This window comes from Nerophis ophidion, linkage group LG21, assembly GCF_033978795.1.
Source record: "Nerophis ophidion isolate RoL-2023_Sa linkage group LG21, RoL_Noph_v1.0, whole genome shotgun sequence".
Taxonomy (NCBI): domain Eukaryota; kingdom Metazoa; phylum Chordata; class Actinopteri; order Syngnathiformes; family Syngnathidae; genus Nerophis; species Nerophis ophidion.
Window position 1 is genome coordinate 32,139,851 of NC_084631.1, and position 21,190 is coordinate 32,161,040.

Below are 21,190 nucleotides of genomic sequence, written 5' to 3' on the forward strand. Positions count from 1 at the left end.
TGGGCGATATTGCCTTTTTTTAATATCGCGATATTTTTAGGCCATATCACGATATACGATATATATTACGATATTTTGGCTTGGCCTTGAATGAACACTTGATGCATATAATCACAGCAGTTTGATGATTCTGTGTGTATACATTAAAACATTCTTCTTCATACTGCATTCATATATGCTCATTTTAAACTTTCATGCAGAGAGGGAAATCACAACTAAGTCAATTGAACAAAAGTGTATTTATTAGTTATTAAGCAATGGCACAAACATTCAAGTAATTTCCAAAACATAAATTGCAAGCTTGTCAGAGACATTTTAAGTGTCAAATAAAAATGAGTTGCATAACAGGAAATCAAATAGTATTCGTCCTTCATTATGTGGTATGTTACTAAGGTTATGAAATTATTTTCATTCTCTAGCGAGTGACTTTACAAACGATGCTACATATTAGCAGTAATGCTACTTTTTATAGCAATGCTCCTCCTCCCCCCCCACACTTGACAAATTACGGTTGTCTGTTCGACATATTCCCACTTGAAGCCAAACCACTGCCAGACGATGAAAACCCTGCTGTTGTTATTGGGAATTAAGTCTTCCTTCATTTGTTACCAGATCCGCACCATCTTTCTCTCGTACGGCTATGTTAGCAGCTAACATTAGCCACGTCGCTACCTCTCTGCCCTGCGAGGGCGTGTATGTGACGTATGTAAGCCTGCTCGTCTGCGAGAAGGAGAGACACGAAAGAGCGAGGAGAGCCTGAAGGGTACGCCCGCAGCTAAAAGTCCTGCGTGTGAACGTATATTCGAATATTACGATATAGTAATTTTCTATATCGCACAGAGACAAACTCGCGATATATCATATATATCGATATATCGCCCAGCCCTAATGGGGTGTATGGTCATTAAATATGTATTCTGATATATGTTCTTCACAGAAAGTGAGCCAAAGTGAGTCTCAGTTTGAAAAATGTATTAATTGTATCATTTTTCTTTTAATAAAAAATGAAAACGGGTCGCACAGACCCAAACACCACACAAGGTGTGCACACCAACGTAGCTTTGCAATGTAACTTGTTGTGGCGTTTGTTGAATTTTATGGAGGATGCCTAGAGAACGGTGAGGTGTTCGGGCGTGTTCCGGGGTAAAAAATGCCTTAGCTGTTGGCACACTGTGGGTCAATCTGTGGAGGGCAGGGCACCGATGTAATAAAGTACCGTATTTTTCGGAGTATAAGTCGCTCCGGAGTATAAGTCGCACCTGCCGGAAATGCATAATAAAGAAGGAAAAAAACATGTATACGTCGCACTGGAGTATAAATCGCATTTTTGGGGGAAATGTATTTGATAAAACCCAACACCAAGAATAGACATTTGAAAGGCAATTTAAAATAAATAAATAAAGAATAGTGAACAACAGGCTGAATAAGTGTACGTTATATGACGCATAAATAACCAACTGAGAAGGTGCCTTGTATGTTAACATAACATATTATGGTAAGAGTCATTCAAATAACAATCTGTCATTCCTAATTTCTAAATCCTATGAAATCTTATACGTCTAGTCTATTACGTGAATGAGCTAAATAATATTATTTGTTATTTTACGCTTACGTGTTAATAATTTCACACATAAGTCGCTCCTGAAGAGAAGTCGCACCCCCGGCCACTCTATGAAAAAAACTGCGACTTATAGTCCGAAAAATACAGTATGTATTTTTCCGAATATTTTCGAGAGCTAGAGGTGAGCAGCTGATCAACTGTGACTGTCAGTCACCCTGCGTTCTCATTCACTCTTACTCACTCTCACATGAGTTCACCGTCTTTCAGGCGCCCCCTGGTGTTTGGCTGACTGTCGGTTGTGAAAGTGCTGGAATCTATTTGCAGCGGAGCCTGCTTTTTAAAAGTTAAAATGCTGACTAACACAACACCCTCATTTAATTGTAGCGGCCAAAATTGTGATCCCAATTGAAATGTGATTAATTGTGCTGCCCTACCCTACTGGGTATGTTATGTTTTATATGACGTATTCCATCCATTTTCTACCGCTTATTCCCTTTTGGGGTCGCGGGGGGCGCTGGCGCCTATCTCAGCTACAATCGGGCGGAAGGCGGGGTACACCCTGGACAAGTCGCCACCTCATCGCAGTATTTTATGACGTATTTTATTGGCAAAATAATGTGTGCTGTTTTTCAAGAAAGAAGCATTGCTCGCTGGTTTTTGAAGGTACCTCTCCCTCCACCTGTTGTGTCAGCTTGGTTCGAGTGCTGTTTTGACAGGCAACAAATGGAGAACATCATCAGTTACACAGAAATCCCCTCAAGCTGCTAGCATTGTTGCAAATCTCTCATGTGTCCTGGGTCTGACGTGTGGCAGTGTGCGTATTGAGGCCTTTTTTCCCCCCTTGTTTTCTCAGCGTATGTTGTGTTTTTGTTTGTTCTTCAGCCATGATCCATCCCATTTCTTTGTGACTCTTGAATTGGAGTGTCTTGGACTTTGTGTCCTCCATGTGTTCAATGACTACTCCTTGCCCTGTATTAGATTGACCATTGATCTTTGATACCAATCCCTCAACAAATCCTTAACAGTAGGTGTGTAACGGTACGTGTATTTCTATTGAACCGTTTCGGTACGGGGGTTTCGGTTCGGTAAGGGGGTGTACCGAACGCGTTTTTAAGCTAAAGTCTTAACAAGCTGCTTTGCTTCTTCAACCTCTGTCTCAGCACCCAGCATTGTCCCACCCACACAACCATCTGATTGGTTACATATATAGCGGTAACAGCTAATCAGCAGTGCATATTCAGAGCGGTCACAGCCAATCAGCAGTGCGTATTAAGAGCGCATGTAGTAAATGCTTCAGCGTCGAGCAGATAGGCGTTTAGCAGGGGAGCATAAGGCAGCATACTCTCCCCAAATTATAATAAACACCTCCCAGTCAATTTATACTAACATCACTATGAGCCTGTTGACCTTCTAGAATAGTGGTTCTCAAATGGGGGTACGCGTACCCCTGGGGGTACGTGAGATTTTTTTGAAAATACTCTAAAAATAAAAATCCTTTATTAGTATATTTATTGAATAATTCTTCAAGAAAATAGGAATGTAAGTTCATAAACTGTGGAAAAAAATGCAACAATGCAATATTCAGTGTTGACAGCTAGATTCTTTGTGGACATGTTCCATAAATATTGATGTTAAAGATTTCTTTTTTTGTGAAGAAATGTTTAGAATTAAGTTCATGAATCCAGATGGATCTCTATTACAATCCCCAAAGAGGGTACTTTAAGTTGATGATTACTTCTATGTGTAGAAATCATTATTTATAATTGAATCACTTGTTTATTAGTTTTTCGTTACTTTTATAACTTTTTTTCCAAGTAGTTCAAGAAAGACCATGACAAATGAGCAATATTTTGCACTGTTATACAATATAATAAATCATAAACTGATGACATAGTGGTGAATTTTACTTCGTTATCTCTTCTTTACAACCAAAAATGCTTTGCTCTGATTAGGGGGTACTTGATCTGAAAAAAAATTCACAGGGGGTACATCACTGAAAAAAGGTTGAGAACCACTGTTCTAGAAACTTAAACTGCAGTTCTGGCTTGAGGTGAAGGCTAATTAGCTTTTAGCGTTACGTTAGCTCATTTTGCGGGGTGTATTTGTGTGTGTGTGTGTGTGTGTGTGTGTGTGTGTGTGTGTGTGTGTGTGTGTGTGTGTGTGTGTTTTACAAACAGAAAAGCTTTGAATGGCAGGGTCCCTGCCAGCACATGTTGATAAAAATATAACACATAATAAAAATCAACTACAGGCTTCCCAAATTCTGTGATGAATTAAGCATGATGAGTTGACTTGAAACTGTTTAATGTTGCACTTTTTATATGTAGAAGAAAAGTTTTGTAATTTAATTTATTCTGAGCAACAATTTTAGGCAGTTTAATGTTGATTAACGTTGGCAGAATTATTATAGTGTTCCCAATGTTAAAATGATAAAGCCATTGTTTACAAACTTGGTAAATAAATAACCAAAACATTTATATTTTGTTGTTTTCTTAATGTACCGAAAATGAACCGAACCGTGACCTCTAAACCGAGGTACGTACCAAACCAAACTGTTGGTGTCCCGTTACACCCTTACTTAACAGTGCGACACTTTTTTAGTTCCAAACTCCTCTAACCTTCATGTCGTCCATAAATTGATCAAATTTGTCATCAAGAGAACTTATCTCTCTGATTGCTCACCCGTCTTGCTCTAATTTTCCTCGACGCTCGGTCCCATTCAGCCTCTTCTTTCAAAGCGCCCCGATTAATTACTAGAGTCCAGAGTGCCAGCCTTGCATCGCGACTTTCACTCAAGGCGGCTATTGAGGAACGTGCGTAGAGATGGATTGTGTTAATGATAGGAGGTGATGAAGAGGAGATGACGAAAGGGCAGAAAATGATATGAGACAGAAGGAAAGGAGGAGCTGTCAAGAAAAATGTGGCTGATAAGCCTCAGAACTGGGGGCTCAAATAAAGCCCATGCAACCTCTTACCTTCTGGGCTATTACCTATTGTTTATAAATCCATTTATGTTTTTTGTATGCCTGCTGGCCGTGTGTGACAATCACAACTACACAATATCGTGCGATTTTAACACCTGATGCTGTCACCTCCTCCAAGTACTTTATAATGACTTTCTTTCTTTTATTTCTTTACAGACAGTCCCACTATGCTGTGCACACCAGCACCCCAAGAGAGTGTCTTCAATATCCGTCCATGCACTACTAAGTAAGTAATAAATAATACAATTTGGGTTATAGATGGCGGCGAGCTGGATGTTGGACTTCAAAACAGAGACAGATGTCAAAACACACAAATTAGATATTTTAATGAAGAGGAAAAACCATGCCGCAGGGAGCGGAAATGGACAAATACACTGCAAAGTAACAACAAAAGCATATGTGTAATGCATAGTACAAGAAATAACTAAACAAACCAGGAGCCATGAAGGTCAGTGGGAATGTCAAAATAGGATCAAAAGCCGGGACATGAAAGGCAGGTAGACACAGGTGAGGGCTTAGGAACAATCTGACTTTGAGAACCCAAGGGTCAGAGTACGTCGCCGCCATCCATTTTTGTGTGTTTTGAATGCCGTATTTTTTTAATTATAAATCGCTCCGGAGTATACGTCGCACCGGCCGAAAATGCATAGTAAAGAAGTCGCACTGGAGTATAAGTTGCTGTTTTGGGGGAAATTTATTTAATAAAATCCAACACCAAGAATACACATTTGAAAGGTAATTTATAATAAATAAAGAATAGTGAACAACAGGCTGAATAAGTGTGACGCAAAAATAACCAGAAGAGAAGGTGCCTGGTATGTTAACGTAACATATTATGGTAAGAGTCATTCAAATAACTATAACATATAGAACATGTTATACGTTTACCAAACAATCTGTCACTCCTAATCGATAAATCCCATGAAATCTACTTCCTCGATGTCGCTTTTAAACAACTCTGCCAACTCCAAAGGTATGCGCCGCTTCCTCTGGTCGTTTTCTGCTGCATATTTCACTACATCCAGCTTGTAATATATCTCGATATCTCGATATTTTGCCTTAGCCTTGAATGAACACTTGATGCATATAATCACAGTGGTATAATGATTCTATGTGTCTACATTAAAACATTATTGTTCACACTGCATTAATATATGCCTTTTTTAAACTTTCATGTAGAGAGGGTAACCAACATGATTTCCTTTTCGGTGCCATTTTTGTTCAGCCCTTCTCAGTTTGTCTAAGTTCCCGCCAACGATGAAATGATCCATTTTAATAGCTACGGCAGTAGCATATATCAGTTAGCATTCCATGACCCACAATGCACTTCTGCCATGACCCTCCCCCGCCGAATTCTTATTGGTTGACCTGTGTGTGAGGATTGCTGACATTTTCTTTGTGTCTTCCGCGAATGAGATAATTTATCAAATATAATTTGATATTTTACGGTAATGTGTTAATAATTTCACACATAAGTCGCTCCGGAGTATAAGTCGCCCCCACTGCCAAACTATGAAAAAAACTACTACTTATAGTCAGAAAAATACGGTAGATAATAGATTTTCCTTGTTTTTTAGTTCGATGATAGAAAACGTAAAACGTTATTCATGATCCCTTATTCAAATGTTTTCATTTGAATAAGGATCGTAATTTATTTACGATTAATTAATTTGTCCAATAAGTGCCATGACGCCCCATGAATATTGGGGCGGCATGGGCTAGTGGGTAGCGGCCGTGCCAGAAACCTGACGGGTGCAAGTTCGCTCCCCGCCTTGACATCCATATCGCTGCCGTTGTGTCCTTGGGCAGGATAATTCACCCTTGCCCCACTGGTAAATGAATGATGAATGAATGATAGCTGATAGGGGCTGTAGGCGCAAACTGGCAGCCTCGCTTCCGTCAGTCTACCCCATGGCAGCTGCGGCTACAAATGTAACTTACCACCATCAGGTGTGAATGAATGATGGGTTCTCACTTCTCTGTGCTTGCTTTGAGTATTTAATAATAGAAAAGCGCAATATAAAATCAAATCTATTATCATTATTTTCATTATTTGTTTGAAAATTGAAAATAGAAGGTAAAAACAGTGAGAAACTATTTCTTCGATTCACCATTAAATGTGTAGACATACACGTAGCAGGGTTTCCCCAAATGTAGTTGAATGTAGCGTGCAGCCACACCTTGAAAATAAAGTTGTTGTTTTTTACTTGAAAACAAATGAAAGTAATATAATGTATTGTTGCCAGGGCTGGGCGATATGGCCTTTTATTAATATCTCAATAATTTTAAGTCACGTCACAATACACGATATATATCTCGATATTTTGCCTTAGCCTTGAATGAACACTTGATGCATATAATCACAGCGGTATAATGATTCTATGTGTCTACATTAAAACATTATTGTTCATACTGCATTAATTTATGCTTATTTTAAACTTTCATGCAGAGAGGGTAACCACAACTAAGTCAATTTAGCAAAACTATTTATTAAACAGTTATGAAGCAGTGGCACAAACATTCATGTCATTTCAAAACAGAAAGTTTAAGATTGTCAGAGACATTTTAAAACAAGCTATTAGTGCACTTTTGTGCATGATGTCACTAAGATGACAGATCAAAACAAAACTAAATTAAAGTGCACTTTTTGTCCAGAACGCCAATACAATAGTTTAAAGCAAATAAAGTGCACTTTTGCGCATGATGTCACACAAGATATTTCAATAAGTTGCATAATAGGAAATCAAATAGTGTATGTCCTTCGCAATGTGGTAGGTTCCTGCGGACATTATATCATTCTGTTGACTATTTATTTCATATGGTGTTGATCTGGAAATGGTTGCTTGGGTATTTTGTTGGTATGGCACCGGCCGGAAATGTTGACATGCAGAGTTTCAAGCACTCTGCATTCTCTAGTGCAGGGGTAGGGAACCTATGGCTCTAGAGCCAGATGTGGCTCTTTTGATGTCTGCATCTGGCTCTCAGATAAATCTTAACTGACATTGCTTAACACGATAAGTAAGGAATAATTTTGCTGGTAATCACAGTGTTAAAAATAACCTTCAAAATATAAAACATTCTCATGCATTTTAATCCATCCATCCATTTCCTACCGCACCTGTTCAAGAAGTCACATTATTGGTAAGAAGTATTATTTATTATTGGTTAGCTTCGGAATAAAAATGTTATTAAAAATAATAGGGGACTTATTGTAATCTAAAAATGTTGTTATCAATTAAAAATGCATGCATTTAGTTGTATTCGGTGTTAAAAAATATTATATGGCTCTCACGGAAACACATTTTAAAATCTTTGGCTTTCATGGCTCTCTCAGCCAAAAAGGTTCCCGACCCCTGCTCTAGTGGGTGACTTTTCAAATGATGCTACAAATTAGCAGTAGGTGCTACTTTTTGTAACAGCGCTTTTGCCGCATACTTGTTCGACACCTTCCCGCTTGAAGCCAAACCACCGCCCGACGATGCACCCTGTGCTGTTTTTCTGAGGAATTGATTCTTCCTTAATTTGTTACCAGATTCGCACCATCTTTCTTTCGTCTTGCCACTCACACCACTCCGCTAGCATTACAGCTAATGTTACCCATGCTGCTACCTCTCTGCTCAGCGAGGGTGTATGATGCGACAGACAGTATGTGACGTATGTAAGAAGGTGCACTTGTTTTATGTCTCTGTGAAAAGGAGAGACAAGAAATAGTAAAACAAGCCTGCGGTGTAATGCCAGCAGCCAAAAGCAACTGCGTGAGAACGTATACTTGAATATCACGATATAGTCATTTTCTATATCGTACAGAGACAAACCTACGCCCAGCCCTAATTGTAGCCTTCAGAAGAAATCACACAAAGTCTGCCGCTATTTGTAACTTTTGTTACCAATCTTATGATAACAAACGGCACAGTTCCAATTGATTTTTCCTCCCGTGCAAAAACTTTCGTCTCCGTGAGTCTGAACTTCCCCGGACACACAACAACACTTCCTCATTCTCCGCCAATCACCTTTCAGGCACGGACATTGTGTTTGTAAACATGGGAAAAACTGACATCAGATCCAAACCACACAAACATAAAACATTATCGCCAGCTGGTTGTTACAATATGAATTGATGTATAAATATAGAGCCTATTATTTACGCACTATTGACAAGTGATATACCGAAATATATATTAAGAGAACAGTGGTGCTGGCTTTTAAGAAGAGAAAGTCCTACTCAAGCAACTTTCTTCAAGGACATTGAGGAACAGAAATAGAGTTTTTCAACACAAGTGCATTTTATAATAACACCAGAGAAAGATGCTAGATTTGTTGCTAGTTGTTTTTAATAAAAAAGTCATAAAAATCTTTAGACACTTGAAAAATCTTAACAAAGTGCATTGTACAATAAGCAGCAACAATAGAAAATATGACAAGATGATATAAAATACATGTTAACACTAATTGATAATAACAGATTAGTTTTTAAATCCATGCATGCATTTTTGAGCCTTTTTAAAGAAAATCATATCATAGCATGATATCATTGTGACCACGCCCCCACCGCCACAGGTATCTTGGCAGGCTAGGGCAGGGGGTGGCAACCTTTAGCATACAAAGAGCACTTTGAGCCCATTTTCCCCAAAATAAAACCCACCCCAGGCCACAAACTCCGTTTGATTCCTAAAATAATGATAACGCCACTTATTGTCAGGCTTTCTCCTGACAGTTTGTCTATGTTTTAGTTTTTTTCCTCTGCATTCGTCTGTTTCCTCTGTGTTTAGTATCTCCTGTTTTTAGTTCCTGTCTAGTGCTCTTATTTTGTCAGCTTCCTGTCTTGTTCCCTGAGTGCTGTGTTCCTCCTCAGCTGCGGCTGATTGGCACCTGGCCACACCCGTTGCCCATCAGCCTGCTCCTATGTGTACCAGCTTTGTTTTGTGTCAGTTGCTGGATCATTGTATTGTTGTTGCCACATATCACTCTTGTCGGGCTACCTGTCGTGTCGTTTTGTTACAGCTACTACCTGTAATGCTACATTTTGTCCTGGTCGTCGTAGCGGTAAGCTGTTTCTGTTAGCATTGGTTATTTCCAGTTTTTATGTTTGCTATCCACTAGCTTCCATGCTAAAGTTCCTTTTTGTTTTCTAGCTTCCAGTGCCAGCTCCCGTGGTTTGTTATTCCGCCCACGTGTGTGCTTTTTGTCTGTTCTTGTTTAGTTTTAATTAAATCATGTTTTCATATTCTATGCCTGCCTCCTTCTCTGCATCTTGGGGTTCAACACCAACTAACCCTGACACTTATAGTTTTGTTACACTTATGCTATAGAATTTATGAAATCAAACAATTGACAACGATTCACATTTTATTTCAGGGTATAAGCAAATCACCAAATTATTTTGAACATTAGAAAAAAATACATTTGTCATTCCCTTATTAATGAACTTGAAAAAAAAATAAGCTGCTCCAATATTCTGAAGGCATAAAACTGCGGCATATTTCATACTTCGTCATCAGTGAAAGCCAACCAATCTATTCATGAATAATTAAATGTTGTATTTTCATCACAAATGTTTTTCTTTTTTGATCCGTCCATTGCTAGTTTTTTTTATTTATATGTTTGAGATAAAGCAACAGTGATTGAACTTTGGTTGTTTACTTAATAGGGATGGGAATTGCAAACCGTTTCTGAACAAGAACTGGTTCCCAGTATATCAATTCCTTGGAATTGTCTGCCAATTTGTCAAGCGATTTTCTTCTCGATGCTTCTGGGTGGGGATGACAGAGTGCGAGAAGTAAACAAACACTAACATTTTACGGAAAAATAGTGCTACTTATAATAATTATGGGGCTGTTATTTCATCAAGAGTAGGACAACATTTGAACAGAAGGCATGTAATAATTACAAATTAAAGTCATGTTTTTTGAACCACTCCAATCTCATCCCAGGCATCAGTAAAGCGAGCACTTCATCTGAAAACAGCAGGTATTAACTGACCGCCTATCATGTTAGCGCTATTAATTGTTCAATTGAAATTGATGTCTTTTCATTTCGATGAGCTTGACGAGAGACATAATTATGACTTGCTCTGATGCTGGCAGTACTCCCTCCATTTCACGTCTGCCGCTAGACTGATGTCACTGGGCAGCTACTAAGTTTGTGGTTTATTTGCAACTAGACACTCTAAAGTTTTGGTAGTTGTAGTCAGAGGAAATGTGCATGTTGTTCTCCTTCCAGATTTTCTCTGTCATTATATTTTTACAGGTGAAATTAGAATACTGTGTATACAAGTCTATTCTTGTCAGTAATTAACTTCAAATCTGAAACTAATCAGTAATATTAGCTCATTACATGTCATATATCAGGCTTGGATGATATATGATGATCTTGGCTTACACTTTTTGAAACTCCACATGTTCTGAGATTTTCTATTCAAGTTTTCACAAACTAAGCCACAATTATAACTAATAAAAACTTAACATACCTAAATCTGCATGTAAAAAGGTAATATCATATGTTACCTAATGTTACATTATTGTGTAATTTCCACATGATTTATTTCGTTAAATTCTACAGAACAATATCTATTTATGACCTGAATTAAAAAAAAAAAAAAGTAATTTTTTTTCTTTTATGCTAGGTATCTGACCTCTCTGTAGGCTTTGTAAAGTCATGTTACCTCTAAAGTTAACAAAATTGAGGGAAATCCACCTTTATTTCATTTTTTTCATATAAGAACTGTGAAGGAACCGAACTGTTAAGCAGAATCAAAGTGTAATCGGAACCAGAAAAATCTTATCAATTCCCATCCCTAGTACTTAATATCTCGGTGTGCTCTAAAAATTATGATTGAATGTGTCCTTTTTCAGCTTATTGTGTTGTGGTTTTGTCCAAAAGAAGTCACACAAAGTACCACAGTCTTTTTGTACTTTTATTGCAAATCTTGTGTTATAGCAGGTTGTTTTGACACAACTTGTTTCTTGTCTGTCTCCATCTACTCTTTTTGCTGCATGTGTGACGTAAACAGACCATTAAAAGTTGCCATGCCTTTAGATCAGGGTTGTCCAAAGTGGCCCCACGGCACATTTAAAAAATACGATTGAAACATTTTTAAAACGTAAAGAGTGATATAAAGAAGCAAACGGGTGTAATGTAACAAGAAAATGTTGCAATGTTTACTCTAATAACACAAAGCTGCCATGCAGGCTGTTTCTTTCTTTAAAAAATAATAATGAGTCAAAATCAATGTCATTAAAAATTATTGACCTATTCAAGGCTCCAATTACGTCACGTTAAATTTTCCACTTTGACATATTTTTGGGGGAAAATGTTGCATATTTTGTGTTTGCCATATAAAAAAACTGAGCTGTTTTTTTAAAGAAGGGCCTAAAATGAACAAACAAAAAACATAAACAATAAAACTTATAATTGACGGATAGATCTGAAGTTGATCTCGAGAATATTGTGTTAAAAGTAAACAGTAAAACAATGTATAATTTATTTTTTAACACTTTAATAAGTAAGACACTTTTGGATCCCCAATAATTTTAGTGTGATTTGTTTTTAAGTGTCATTGCTCAAAAAATAATAATGAATTAAAATAAATGGTGTTATTGACTTTTTTAAGGCTCTGATTATTATATAATTTCAAATATTCCACTTAAAAAAATATTGGGTGATAATATTGCATATTTTGTGTTTTTTTTCCCCATCAAAAAACAGGGTTTTCTTTGACAAAATGAGCATACAACTTAAATCTTTGAAATCATTATATTGACGGACAGTGTTTCCCACAGGTCGGGCATCTATTTGTGGTGGTGTGGTCGAGCGGCGGGGTGGAGGGGCGTGGCGTGTCAGCGGCAGCAGCGATGACCAAGAAGAACACGGAGTTGGAATATAATTACAACACTTTATGTACATATTTATATACATATTTATAAAATATTTACATATTTATATAATTTGTAACTACAAGCTCCATTCACACAGAGTCCCATTGCTTTTATAAGCGGTCGAGCGAGTCAAAAGCCGGAAAAAAAAAAATTATAAAAAATGTTTTTTCTTTTATTTTTATTTTTTGTTTTTTATTTTTGGCGGCCGTAATTCTTTCAGGGCGAAATGAATGTGTGGGAAACCCTGACAGATGGACCTAATGTTGATCTGGAGATTTAAAACTTGAATAATAATAAAACAAAATAATACTGACTGACACATTTTAAATATTTTTTTTGACCAAAATCCTTTGGGGTCCTGGGGATCAAGCCTGAGTGGAGGCCTAAATGTATATTGGTTATACATATATTGTATTGGTTTTTAAAATAAAAAAAATGTCAAAATGGCCCCTGCTTGCTTTGATTTTTCAGTCTGCGGCCCTAAGTGGAAAAAGTTCGGACACCCCTGCTTTAGATGTACCATTAATTAAACAGGGCTAAAGGAATTTAGAGAAAAAATGTTACTGTGGGCCTGTAGATCTATTTTTAGGAACACTAATACAAAACCTCGTAGTAATGTCTGAATGCTAAAAACATGATGGACCGCCTTAAAAAACAGAATGGGATTTTTTTTTTAAAATACTGAATGAGACACCCAGAATGTACATGAAAATAAAGAATGCAGGATTTACTATATTAACTATGAATGATAAAACACTGAATATTGACAACATATGAACATCACACCTCCTCTCGATTGACATTTTTTACAATCAAGCAAAACGCAACAAAAATGCAACAAACACAGCAAAATATGAACACGAAATATAAAAAAAACCAACCCCAAAAACACCTACAATCTGATATATCTGATATATCACTAAGTTTTAGAACTTGTTCGTAAAAATCTACCTGACACCCGCATTTCAGGCTGACACTGTAGAAACGCTCCCCACCTACACCGCTTGGTGCCTCGTCTGAGCTGCTGCGACTTAGATTACCACAGTAACTAATTAGATTACCATAGTAACTAGTATATCATGCAAAAGCGCAGATTCCAACCATTGAAATACTTTGTGTAGTTCAAGACTTACTGACATTTGAAAACATCACTGCACATCATAATGGCGGCTTTAGTTTTGATCTTAAAGATCTAATAAATTAATTTGGGACTGTCCGGCGGGCCAGATTAAAAAGCTTAACGGGCCGCATGTGGCCCCCGGGCTTTAAATTTCCCAGGTCTGCTTTAGGGCATGTCCACATGAACACAGACAGTTTCAAAAACACATATTTGGGGTTAACACAATCTCCATCCACTTAAGTGTAGTTTCAAAAGTGTCTCTGTCTACACACAAGCACATACACCTGCTGTCATGCACATTTTGTCCAATCAGAAGCCTGAAAAAAGCAGCCACAGCTGACTTGTTGGCAATACACCTCTGTTGTGTTTATTTTAGTGTACTAGACGTGCAATAACGCTAGCGGGGTGTATAATATAGTCAGAAACAGTCATGAATGCAAAGGATTCTGGGTATTTGTTGTGTTACTGTGAGGATGTTCTCCCGAAATGTGTTTGTCATTCCTGTTTGGTGTGGGTTCACAGTGTGGTGCATATTAGTAAGAGTGTTAAAATTGTTTATATCACAACCTTCAGTGTAAACTGTATCACCCAGTACGCCTTGCAGTCGTGTACGTGTATCTGCGGAAGCTACATATAACATGTATCTGGACTTTGCAAGCAGTTAGTACATGCTGTAGAAGGCGTCTAACTAAGGCAATGGCTTATTATTGTTATCCGGGTGACCACCAGTAGATATTCGCGAGAATGGTTGCGGCTCCCTTTGCCTTCTTTATTTTGTGAAACGGGTCAAAATGGCTCTTTGAGTGGTAAAGGTTGCCGACCCCTGCACTAAGGACTGGACTTTCACTATTATGTTAGATCCACTATGGACTGGACTTTCACAATATCATGTTAGACCCACTCGACGTCCATTGCTCCTAGAGGGGGAGGGGGGGTTCCCTACATATGCGGTCCTCTTCAAGGTTTCTCATAGTCATTCATATCGACGTCCCACTTGGGTGAGTTTTTCCTGGCCCGTATGTGGGCTCTGTACCACGGATGTCGTTGTGGCTTGTGCAACCCTTTGAGACACTTGTGATTTAGGGCTATAGAAATAAACATGGATTGATTGATTGAGGTGGAGGTGCCACAGCTGACGAAAGTGTCGCAAAGCCCATTTTAGTGTGTCTTTTTAATCAATGTAAAGTGAAAATGGTAGCATATTTACATTAAAATATACAATAAATCATGTCCGCCCTGACATCGGTAGGTCGTGAGTTCAAACCCCGGCCGAGTCATACCAAAGACTATAAAAATGGGACAAGTTACCTCCCTGCTTGGCACTCAGCATTTAGAGTAGGAATTGGAGGTTAAATCACTAAAAATGATTCCCGGGCGCGGCCACTGCTGCTGCTCACTACTCCCCTCACCTCCCAGGGGGTGATCAAGAGTGATGGGTCAAATGCAGAGAATTATTTTGCCACACCTAGTGTGTGTGTGACAATCATGGGTACTTTAACTTGACTTTAACAATAATTCATCTAAGAGTGTGTTTCAAGGAAGCAAGGCAGTGTTGTTGAGCTTTGTAAATGATCTTTCTAAATCATCTCAATTCTCCGTTTCTGCCGTGTACACGCATACGCTCAGCGGAGAGTTTTGGAACTCTATTCTTTGGCCAGCTTTTGCAAAAGTCTGCGTTTTTAAAGACAAAAGTATGCTTATGCGTGTGGAAAAGAGGCTTTAACGCAGAGATAAGTATGTGTTCATTAAATATCTGTGTTCGTGTGGACATGGCCTTGGAAAGACACAATTACTCCATTTTTTTGTCATGAATTATTGGCATACGGTAGCTTAAACTTACAGTTGTGTAGATGTCGCAATCAGTGACTTACCTGCTGATGGCATTTTAGCATCAAAAATGAAACCTGTCCTCTTCCGTTTCTTCTAGTGCAGGGGTCGGCAACCGAAAATGTTGAAAAAGCCATATTGGACCAAAAATACAAAAAAGTAATCTGTCTGGAGCCGCAAAAAATAAAAGGTCCTATGTAAGTGTTAGAATGAAGGCGACACATGATCTAAGTGTCTATATTAGCTATATTAGCCTACTATAAAAATTACTGTGTGTCGCAGCCTGACGCGAATCTTCGTTGACAGATATGTTGAGATGTAATATTTATTCTACACATTTTTACAACATTGGAGAACATTAGTGAAGCTTCTCAGAGGGTGAGATAACTCCTGGAAATGAGTTATGGCCAAAAGTATAGATTTGTGTGTCCAAGTTAAAGGAAATGGCATGCTGTCTTCTTCTAATCCATTTATTACAATATTTGCAGGCTTGGTAATGTTTGCTGTGGTCTGGAACAACATGACACACTAACAACTATCAGAAATGCAGCCGATATTACATCCATGTGTCATGAGACATGTAAATAATAGATACACACCTGACATAAGTAAAGGAAATGAAATGAGCTCAAATATACCTACATAGGAGGCATAATAATGCAATATTTACATACATCTAGCCTAAATAACATGTTAACATCGATTAGCTTGCAGTCATGCAGTGACCAAATGTGCCAGATTAGCACTCCATAACAAGTTAATATCAACAAAGGCCACTTTTGTGCATTCACGCACAGTATAAAATGTTTGGTGGACAACATTAGACAAAAAAAGGAGTGGCATGAAACACATCTATGTGACAGCGTCGGAGAAAGTTATACATGCAAATAAACTTTTGCGTCACAGTCCACACAACAGTGAGTTCAAGGGCCGTGGAAATTAGGACAAAACGGCGTTCGCGAAATACTTCATGAGTACAGCATAAGCAAAAACATTTACAAAGTGGGCTTTCGAACGATTAGGAAGGTTTGTGTCGTGTTTGTCCTCCCACAGAAACCATATTGCGACAAATATTTTTCACCCCATTTTTTTTTCCATTTCCATACATTTTTGAAAAAGTTCCATGGGGCCACCAGCATGTGGTTGCTGACCCCCGTTCTAGATGCACACATCTTACGATGTGGAACATGTTAAATCCATATGTTTTTGTATTAGCGGTATATATGCCCTAACTTGTCCTATGAAATTAAATAAGATTGGATTCCCTTTCTGTCAACATTTTTGTCTAGTTTTTTTTTTTGTTGAGTAAAATGTCACTTAATGTAGTTTTTGTCTTCATCAACATGTAAGTTGTTTGGATTCATTATTGTTTTATTTTTGTCAGGGGAAAATAAGTTGTTGACGATAAATAATATGTAGATTATTATTAGGAATCCTAGTGGCAATTCTCCAACTGGCGTTTGCAGTCTGCAGTCCTAAATAGCGCAGCACGGGCCTCCCGCCAGACACGGTAAACCTGCCACAGGTGCAATTATGTCGAGGGAACGGATACAGGCAGACATTTTGGTAGGCAAACAGACGAGGTTTGAAGCCATAGTTGGACTTGAAATGTTGGATGTACCGTATTTTCCGCACTATAAGGCGCACCGGATTATAAGGCGCACCTTCAATGAATGGCCTATTTTAAAACTGTGTTCATATATAAGGAGCACCGCAATCTAAGGCGCATAGAATAGATGCTACAGTAGAGGCTGGGGTTAAGTTATGCATCCTTTAGATAGAGCTGCGCTAAAGGGAATGTCAAACAAACAGTCAGATAGGTCAGTCAAACTTTATTAATAGATTACAAACCAGCGTTCCGACAACTCTGTTCACTCCCAAAATTAATAAACAGCTGTTTTGTTATTTTCCTCGATTCAATAAACATGTAAAAAACGGTAAATCCAACGTTAGTGCGATCACAGTATAGTAACACTCAAAATAGTGCAAAGCAATAATATATCAATAACTCAACGTTGCTCAAACGATAATGTCACACAACACAACACACAAAATAAACATGTAAAGCTCACTTTATTAAGTTATTCCTCATCCACGAATCCCTCAAATTATTCTTCATCAGAATTAAACAGTTGGGCGAATACGGCATCCAACATGCCCGGCTCCGTCTCGTCGAAGTGGTCATTAAACGAGTCAGTGTCACTGCTGTTAATGTTAAATTATCTCGCTGCTGCTCTATTCGCGTCTTCTACGGTGTGACTGATCACCTTGAGTTTAAACTCTGCGTCGTAAGCGTGTCTCTTAATAGGAGCCGATTTGGGGTCTATACATAAACATACGATATGACACGCCTCCCGCAGTTATATATCCCAGCATGCACTGCAAGCTTCTTCGTCTACGAGGGAAAATGAAGTCGGTGACTGCTTATCGTAGAAGAACAAACGGACTACTTTTTCAACGGGGGAAAATGAAGTCGGCGGCTGCTTATCGTAGAAGAAGAAGCGCACTACTTCTTCTACGGGGGTAAAAATGAAGTCGGTGGCTGCTTATCATGGGAGAAGAAGCGCACTACTTCTTCTACGGGGGTCAAAATGAAGTCGGTGGCTGCTTATCGTAGAAGAAGCGCACTACTTCTTTTACGGGGGAAAATGAAGTTGGCGGCTGCTTATCGTAGAAGACGAAGCGCACTTCTTCTACAGGGGAAAATGAAGTTGCCGGTTGCTTATCGTAGAAGAAGAAGCGCACTACTTCTTCTACGGGGGTCAAAATGAAGTCGGTGGCTGCTTATCGTAGAAGAAGCGCACTACTTCTTTTACGTGGGAAAATGATGTCGGTGGCTGCTTATCGTAGAAGAAGAAGCGCACTACTTCTTCTACGGGGGTCAAAATGAAGTCGGTGGCTGCTTATCGTAGAAGAAGTGCACTACTTTTACGTGGGAAAATGAAGTTGGCGGCTGCTTATGGTAGAAGACGAAACGCACTTCTTCTACCGGGGAAAATGAAGTTGGCGGCTGCTTATCGTAGAAGAAGAAGCGCACTACTTCTTCTACAGGGGTAAAAATGAAGTTGGCGGCTGCTTATCGTAGTAGACGAAGCGCACTTCTTCTATGGGGGAAAATGAAGTCGGCGGCTGCTTATCGTAGAAGAAGCGCACTACTTCTACGGGGGAAAATGAAGTCGGCGGCTGCTTATCATAGAAGAAGCGCACTACTTCTACGGGGTAAAATGAAGTCGCCGGCTGCTTATCGTAGAAGAAGAAGCGCACTACTTCTACGGGGGTAAATGAAGTTGGCGGCTGTTTATCATAGAAGAAGCGCACTACTTCTACGGGGGAAAATGAAATCGGCGGCTGTTTATCATAGAAAAAGCGCACTACTTCTACGTGGGAAAATGAAGTCGGCGGCTGCTTATCGTAGAAGAAGCGCACTACTTCTACGGGGGAAAATGAAGTTGGCGGCTGCTTATCGTAGAAGAAGAAGCGCACTACTTCTTCTATGGGGGTAAAAATGAAGTCGGTGGCTGCTTATCGTAGAAGAAGAAGCACACTACTTCTACGGGGATAAAAATGAAGTCGGTGACTGCTTATCGTAGAAGACGAAGTGCACTTCTTCTACGGGGGAAAATGAGGTCGGCGGCTGCTTATCGTAGAAGAAGCGCACTACTTCTACGGGGGAAAATGAAGTTGGCGGCTGCTTATCGTAGAAGAAGAAGCGCACTTCTTCTTCTATGGGGGTAAAAATGAAGTCGGTGGCTGCTTATCGTAGAAGAAGCGCACTACTTCTACGTGGGAAAATTAAGTTGGCGGCTGCTTATCGTAGAAGAAGCGCACTTCTACGGGGAAAAATGAAGTCGGCGGCTGCTTATCGTAGAAGAAGAAGCACACTACTTCTACGGGGGTAAAAATGAAGTCGGTGGCTGCTTATTGTAGAAGACGAAGCGCACTTCTTCTACAAGGGAAAATGAAGTCGGCGGCTGCTTATTGTAGCCTGTTGTGGCTCAATATTGGTCCATATATAAGGCACACCGGATTATAAGGCGCATTGTCAGCTTTTGAGAAAATATGAGGTTTTTAGGTGCGCCTTATAGTGCGGAAAATACGGTAGTTTTGAGCCAATAAATATTTACAGTGTTAAACGAGCTTTTTTTCTAGACATTTTTCCATCCATCCATCCATCCATTATTCCCTTTCGGGGTCGCGGGGGGGGGGGGGGGGGGGGGGGGCGCTGGCGCCTATCTCAGCTACAATCTTACGGAAGGCGGGGTACACCCTGGACAAGTCACCACCTCATCGCAGGGTCAACACAGATAGACAGACAACATTCACACTCACATTCACACACTAGGGCCAATTTAGTGTTGCCAATCAACCTATCCCCAGGTGCATGTCTTTGGAAGTGGGAGGAAGCCGGAGTACCCGGAGGGAACCCACGCATTCACGGGGAGAACATGCAAACTCCACACAGAAAGATCCCGAGCCTGGATTTGAACCCAGGACTGCAGGACCTTCGTATTGTGAGGCAGACGCACTAACCCCTCTGCCACCGTGAAGCCTAGACATTTTTCTTGGCAAAAAAAAAAAAAAAATACTATCATTGATTCAGGTCAACTCAATACGATATTGTTCCCACCTTCAGTAGTTTGTACATTTTGTACAATGCACGCCTTATAGCACCCTGTAATAACAGCACACCCCATTATTTAAAACCTGTCTGCCTGTTGTGTTTTATATTTGACTTTGACTTTTTTGTCCTCAGGCTCAAGCCGCTGACACGGCAGCTCATCAGCCGGCACCGATGGGACTCCACAGCGTGTTCACCGACAACAGGTGAGCTCACTCCGGTCTGTAAATCCTCTGCGGTGAGCGGGGGGGGTACGGAGCCTTGTCCAGCGGGGAGCTAAGCATTGATCAATGCGGTGAGGCAGGACAGGGGGAAGGTAGCCACAAGAGGGAGAAAGGCCAGTGCCATCGCTCTTCCACGATGCTCAGGATCTGGATCCGCCGGGCTCCCAGGCTAAATTAAAACAACCGGCGTCTCATTGATTCCAGCACTGACAGCGACCATACATCACCATATAGCCAAGGAGAGGGGACAAGAGAGCGCCGAGAGAAGGAGGGAGGGGAAGGTGAGCGGCGTGGTACACCCAAATAAGGCAGTGGGACAAAATAGCACCACAGAAGAGAATAAAGGTGGCGTTATTGAAAAGAATGGGGGATACATTCCATTAAGCGTGGAGAGGGGAAACAATGAAAGAGCGTCTTTGCAAAACCAAATGACATATTTTTCTTCTATATCTTTTCATTTTATCTGTGGCTTTCAGCATGATTGTCTCGGTTTTTTTCCCTTTCACGCACTCATTGTGCTTTAGTAGTAAAATGTGTTGGAATTAAGGCTGGGGGATATATCGATATACTCGATATATGGCGGGTTTGTCTCTGTGCAATATAGAAAATGACTATATCGTGATATTGGAGTATACGTTCTCAAGCAGTTGCTTTTAGCTGCTGGTATTACACTACAGGCTCTCCTCGCTCTTTCTTGTTTGTCCTTCTCACAGACAGGAAGCGCACCTTCTTGCTTATGTCAAATACCGTCATGTCATACGTCAGATACGTATACGCCCTCGCGGAGCAGAGAGGTCGCAGCATGGGTAACGTTAGCTGTGGTGCCGGCGGTAAAACGAGAGAAAGAAGGTGCAAATCTGGTAATACATGAAGGAAGAATTAATTCCCAAGAAAAACAGCAGGGGGTCCATCGCCTGGCGGTGGTTTGGCTTCAAGTGGGAATATGTCGACCATACAAGTGTAATATGTCAAGTGTGGGGCA

The 21,190-nt window shown here is 39.8% G+C and overlaps 1 long non-coding RNA gene across 3 annotated transcripts in view; it reads left to right on the forward strand.

Annotated features, from left to right (window-relative positions):
- Positions 1–20,192, forward strand: part of LOC133539482 (uncharacterized) — an 86,911-nt gene extending 66,719 nt beyond the window's left edge. For 2 of the 3 annotated variants that reach the window (XR_009803397.1, XR_009803399.1), the window contains exons 7-8: positions 4,702–4,771; positions 20,120–20,192. This is a non-coding gene — a long non-coding RNA (uncharacterized LOC133539482). Of the gene's footprint in view, positions 1–4,701; positions 4,772–12,323; positions 12,837–20,119 lie in introns of those variants that run through there. The other variant, XR_009803398.1, reaches the window with a different exon arrangement.
- The last annotated feature ends 998 nt before the right edge of the window (positions 20,193–21,190 follow it).